The sequence below is a fragment of the Colossoma macropomum genome, unplaced genomic scaffold (genome assembly GCF_904425465.1).
Source record: "Colossoma macropomum unplaced genomic scaffold, Colossoma_macropomum, whole genome shotgun sequence".
Taxonomy (NCBI): domain Eukaryota; kingdom Metazoa; phylum Chordata; class Actinopteri; order Characiformes; family Serrasalmidae; genus Colossoma; species Colossoma macropomum.
Window position 1 is genome coordinate 20,872,800 of NW_023494791.1, and position 6,742 is coordinate 20,879,541.

A 6,742-nucleotide genomic window follows, 5' to 3' on the forward strand; every position below is an offset into this window, starting at 1 on the left:
GTCTGTAAATATCTTGCTGAAATGTTTAAATTGGAGCAGTTTTATTTCAACAGTTGACAATGCTCTGCACAAAGTTGTTTGGTTTGTATGCAGTTCTTTTTGTTGATTTTTGTTAGGAAATACCTGGAATGATTGACTTTGCCTTTATTTAGTGTAAATTTTTGTTGAATATTACGCCTTGATTGTGTAAGTTTGATTGTTGGTTACACTTAAACTTACTTTTTGGTGATCTTTTTGTATATTTGCAGCTTTTCAATTGTATGTTTATTTCTGGCACATGATTAAATGCAGTGTCTTCTTCACACTATGAGTTGGGCTTGTTTGGTGTGTCAGGTGGAGATTCACAAACATTCTGATAATCACTCTAACAAGATAGCTAACAAGTAGTGCACTACTTTTCAAAAAGTAGCTAAAAAGTAGCTAAATTGTAGCTAGATATACAATGCCTGAATAAACTAAAATATGGCCTATTAATAACCCTAAGCACAACACTGAATATAAGCTGCTTTACTGGCTGTGCCACACCGTTTGGCAATGAAACTGAAGATGATAAAGGGCATATTGGAAAAATTTTAACTAATATAGGCTAAATGTCATCTTCTAGTGTATAATGTGGTGTATGTTGGTGTTACGCAGCCCTCCAGCATGGACTCAGAATTCCTTGGGTGATCATGTGACTCTTGTCATCGATCTGCCTCACCTGAATACTGATTATTTGCACCTGTTTTGTCTGTCATATGACCGGTTTAGTTAGCCTTATTGTGACAACTTCAATAATGGGTGGAGGGAGGACGCCGGGGTCAGGTGTGGAGATGGAGAGCCTTTTTTTTATTTATACACAATGCAAAAAACCACTCGGCTTTTCAGCCCACAGATAAATTAAGACATGATGCTCGCTGGGGCTTTTCAGTCCTTTCTTTCTTTTGTTCAGTTCAGCTCAGCTTAACTTGGCTCGGCGCTCACGCCTTCACAGGTCCCCTTCTCTCTCTGGGTTCTGCCACCTACTGAGGGAAGTGATGACTATAAATAGGCTGGCAGAAACAAGGCACAAGTGAATATCATCAGCTACTTAGCCCGACTGGCTCTCTGTCCTGCATTTGACGCTCGGTCACACCCTCTTCTCCACGTACCCCCACTGCCCAACTCAATCATGTCAAATCTAAAGGGTTGGAGAGCTAGATATTGACAAGTGATTCTGGAGTTGGAGTCCTTCATGCGGTGGAGAGAGGCGTGGTCAGAACAGAGTGTGAAAGGGCGCCCCAGTAAGTAATAGCAGAGGATGCGGACCGCCCATTTGATGGCCAGACATTCTTTTTCAGTGGTGCTGTACTTCTCCCAAGTCTCCCAAGGCGATAATTTCTGACTTATGTACAGCACAGGGCGATCCTCCCCCTCCACCACCTGGGACAAAGCGGTCCCCAGCCCTCTGTCTGACGCATCAGTCTTCAAGACAAAAGGGAGAGCAAAGTCAGGCGACTGCAGCAGCGGGCCCTCACAGAGAGCTGCCTTAACACAATTCACAGCCTGTTGGCGCTGCTCCGTCCATTGGACCAGATCTGGTGCTCCCTTTTTAGTGAGATCAGTCAGCGGGCTGGTGACGTTTGAATAATTAGGTATGAACCTACGATAATAGCCAGCCAGCCCCAGGAACCTTCTCACCTCCTTTTTGGTCTTGGGTCTCGGACAGGTCGCAATTGCCGCCGTCTTATCAATTTGGGGACGCACCTGTCCGTGACCCAAGTGGAAGCCCAGATACCACACCTCCACCTATCCAATCGCACACTTCTTTGGGTTGGCCATAAGCCCCGCCCGTCTCAGCGATCTCAGAACCGCCCTCAAATGTTGCACGTGCTGCTGCCAATCAATGCTGTATATGATAATGTTATCTAAATAGGCAGCGGCATAAGCACAGTGCTCCGAATAACCTGAAAGGGAGGGTGACGAATTAGTGTAACCCAAACGGCGTGGATACTGGAGTCAAGGGGATCTGCCAGTAGCCCTTGGTCAAATCCAGTGTCGAGTAAAAATGAGCAGCACCTCACCAATCGAGCAGGTCATCAATACGTGACATTGGATAGGCATCGAATTTAGACACCACATAGTATTCCACAAGCACCACGGGGCTGCTCCAATCATTGGGACCTCCGGCCCCAGCTCAGCTCTCTTGGGAAACACTGTCGCCAGAGAAACAGGGACCGCCTCCCTCCAGGATTTAAGGAGATTGAGGTGGTATACCTGAAGTTCCCCGCCTCTGTCTGTCCATCTGACCTCATAGTCAACTTCTCCCACTCGCCGTGTGACCTCAAAAGGTCCTTGCCACTTGGCGAGCAATCTGGAGCTTGATGTGGGGAGTAAAACGAGTACTTTGTGTCCCAGTGAAAACCTACGCAGCTGAGAGCCCCTGTTGTAGTCGCAGCTCTGACGTTCTTGAGCCTGGAGCAAAGTGCCCAGTGCTTTTTAGTTTTGCTCTCAGGTCAAGAATTCTGAATTTTGTTTTTGCTGTTTGAAGGTCCCTCCTCCCAGTACTCTTTAATGACATCTAGGACCCCCCGGGTCTCCTCCCATACAATAATTCAAAAGGAGAAAACCCTGAGGTAGGCTTGAGGGACCTCTTGCACAGGGGTTCTAACCACTTCTCAATTTTTAGCGTCCTCGTGAGTGAACTTCCGAATCATATTTTTGAGGGTTTTGTTAAATCGTTCGACCAGTCCATCCGTTTGGGGGTGGTTAACACTGACACGAATCAATTTAATGCCCAACAATTCGTATAGTTCGCGTAAAGTGTGTGACATAAACGTAGTGCCCTGATCAGTCAGGATCTCTTTCGGGATATCAACTCAGGAGATCACTTTGAAGAATGCCTCTGCAACCGTACATGCTGATAGCAGCTGACTCCGCGCCAGATCCGCCTGCGTCTCCTCAAATCCGGCACATGGCACTATCTGCATTTACGAATCTGCACCGGAGTCAACGTAACGACTGTGTCACTCTGCGGAGCAGGAACGCGCTTGCTCCTCATCTGGGAATGTTACGGATGGCCAATCGCTCTGCAAATGCGCTGCGGATCTGAACCAGCGCCTCGCTGCGATACCATTCAAAAACCAACGGTTTCCAACGGTCTGCCAGATTTCGGCCAGGATTGAGCCATCAGAACTGGTTGATCATATCTCATGTCTTATTAGCTAATACATCTATCAGAATCATGATTAATAGTCATATTTTGGATAAGAACGAAACTTTAAGTGTTATTTTTCTCTTTCTTTGTATCGTTAGCTAGCTAGCTAGTTTGACGGCTGCACTTTAGCGGCTACGCTAGCTTACCAGTGACACAGTAATGTTATTAAAGACGTGAAGTAAATCCTAAATAAGAAAGCGTCTGGGAAACATAGCTTTATAACGCAAGTTAAATTATCAGATGAATGTGAAATTGACATCTTATCAACTAGTTTCTTATTCGAATGGTCTGTTCCACCTTAAACGGTACAGTAGTCAGTAGCATTGCTGCACCGTTTAAGGTGGAACAGAAAATTCACAAGCTGGCTAATAAGAAACTACAGCCTCATAATTACCACAGAGGCAAGGTGCTTTATTTCGGGTAATGCCAGAATACTAATCTTGGACACATGAGTCAATGTCCAAATAACATTGTTTGTCGTTACTAGAGATAAAAATACAATTAGGCTTTACTTTCTAGTTACTGTGCTAAGTTAGCTAGCGTTAGCTAGCTAGGTAGGTTAGCTTAGCAGTAACGTAATGTAGCAAGCTAACGTTAGCTGAGATGCACTTCTTTAAGATATAATTATTTGATTTGGTAGTTATACAGCCATTGCTGCGTTTAAATGAGTGTTAATTATGTTATATTTAGTTAATGTTACTCAAAGAAAGAATTTTTCATTTTTATTCATGGCTAAAGCTTGTTAAAGCAGTCAATTTTGTGCCAGGAAAAAGGTGTGCCAGGTAGACACAGGCAAAGAAGTATGTAAGATATGAAGAAATATGTTGGACATTTAACAAATGTAAATTTTGAAGGGATGCTTTCTGTAAGTTAGTGATAAATGAAGTTGTACACCACTAAAAGTAATGCATGCATGCAATCAGTTAACCATTATTTAGTTTTTATTTTTTAATCATCATTCATTTATTTATTTGCAGGTTGTATCTTGAATGCAGAGGACTGAAGATTGAAGGTAAGACTCTTTATTCTCTCTTTCTCAAGTATAGTGCATTACCCAAGTTTATCTGTATTTCATTGACTTTTTATTTTCCAATTTTTAGGCTTAATAGCCAAATTTTCTTATATTTACTTTTTTGTGGGGGCATGGGTGGGGGGTGGTTTGGGGTGGGGCGGGGGGATGTTATAATGAATAAAGTGACAATTTGGGTTGTGCCAACCTGCACACTGGGGCACACTTACACGGATTTTGTGGGTTGTTTTTCACAGTCAAAAGTGGTCTGTATATTGCTTTTGAAACTTGTCTACACACCAACTTGGCCAGCCTTGGGACAATAATTGATATCGAATATCGCAATAATTTAAATTTGTGACACTATTGTGCAAACTAGTGTGTTTTGGCTTTCTTTTACCACTGCCATGTATATATCCTTTACAGACTGACAGGGCGATCCACCAACCACAATAACATCCTTTACAGACACCGAGTTTTACAGCACACAGCACTGTCATCCCGAAAGCATCCCGAAAGAGCTCTTATCTCGTTCAGTGGTCTATTTATATCAGCCCCGGGATGATGGGAAAGCGTTAGTCTGGAGCCCTGCTGTTCTCATTAGTAGCCATGTTTTTACACGCACTGTTGCCTAATGACTGTTTCAACTTCTCTTTGCTTTTTTCAGTACTGATACAAAACTATTGCGAATGCTGGTTCTGGATTAGCCTCCCTGTGCAGCAGTGAGCAAGGCTGTGTCAAGTTGCACCATTCGCCGAAGGGCACGCAGAGATGTCAAAAGGAGATTGGATGACATAATGTAGCATCTGACTGAGCAAAGGGAAACAGTTCTAAGACAAATTGAGACAAACAACGACCTTAGTGTGAGTTATGAAATTGGAAGAGGAGGGAAGGAAGATTCAGAAAGTGAAATGGCAGAAGTGAAGAGTTGGGAGGATACAGAGTCCCTTGAATGGGATGCGGAAAATGGTGTCCATGCAACCTGCCATGACCAGAGTGCATCTTCGTCTGAGAATGACACTTTTGAACAAGAGACAAGTCTTGGTGATCAATTAAGCAGTTGGGCGCTAAATTTTGGAGTATCTCTTGTTGCACTCACAGCTCTCTTGAGCTTATTAAGGCCTTATCATCCAAGCCTGCCAAAAAATGCATGTACACTTTTGAGAACAAAAACTCAATATCAAATTCAGGAAAAATGTGGTGGACTGTACCATTACTTCGGTATTTTGAATTCACTCCAAAAATCTCTGACTGAGATTGCACAAACTGTCACTGAGAACTGTATGTTGATGCTGCAAATAAACATAGATGGATTGCCATTATTCAAAAGCTCCAGCATGCAACTCTGGCCAATTCTTGGATTGTTAATCAGCCAACGGATGACAGAACCAGCAGTAATTGCACTGTTTTGTGGGACAAGAAAGCCTGATTCTTCTGCTGAGTTCATGAGAGACTTTGTTCAAGAGCTCCAAGACCTAGAGAAAGGTTTTAATTTCAAAGGAAAACAACTTTTTCTCAAATTAGATACTGTGATATGTGACACACCTGCCAGATCATTTGTTAAGAATACAAAAGCACATAATGGCTATCACGGATGTGACAAATGTGAACAGCCAGGGCAGCGTGTGGATGGAAAAATGACATATCCCTTAACCACTTTCAGACTTAGCACAGATCAGTCATTTGAAGAGAGGCATGATGAGGAACACCACCATGAGGGCCCACATGCTTTTGAGGGATCTAGAGTAGGCATGATATCCCACTTCCCTCTGGACTATATGCTTCTGGTCTTTAGGGGTTGTCCGAAAGTTGTTATTAATGTGATTGAGAGGCCCTTTGATGACCAGATTACCCTCTAAGAATGTGAACAGAATTTCAGACCGTCTGAGAGAAATACGCTCCTATGTCCCAGTCGAATTTGCCAGACGACCGAGGTCACTGAGTGAGGTTGACCGTTGGAAAGCAACAGAATTCAGGGAATTTCTCCTCTACAGTGGTCCTGTAGTTCTGGCCTCTTTGATTGACGATAATATGTACAACAACCTCATGCTTCTTTTTGCTGGCATCTCTATTCTTATAAGCCCACATCTGTCATCAACCCATGCATTGTATGCACAGACATTACTGGAGAGCTTTGTCAGTCATTTTGGTGAAATATATGGCCAGCATGAAATTGTTTACAATGTACATGGTTTGGTTCATATTCCACAAGATGTTATGTTGCATGGACGTCTTGACAACATATCAGCCTTTCCTTATGAGAATTTTCTTCATAAACTGAAAAAGTTTGTAAGAAAAGCACACTGTCCTCTCCAGCAGATTCTCAGAAGGGTATCAGAGCAGGAGAATACTTCTAAAAGTCCAAAACAAGAAATCAGTCTAAAGAAAGCACACTTTGTTGGACCACTTTTAAACCAAAATCTTCTTTCAGTGAAAAGACAGTATCAGGAGATGTATGCAGAAAAGTGGACAATTAAAATATCAAGAGAAAACAACATTTTCTTTATTGGCAATGAAGTTTGTGCCATTTATAATATTGTGGAGTGCTCTGATGGAGT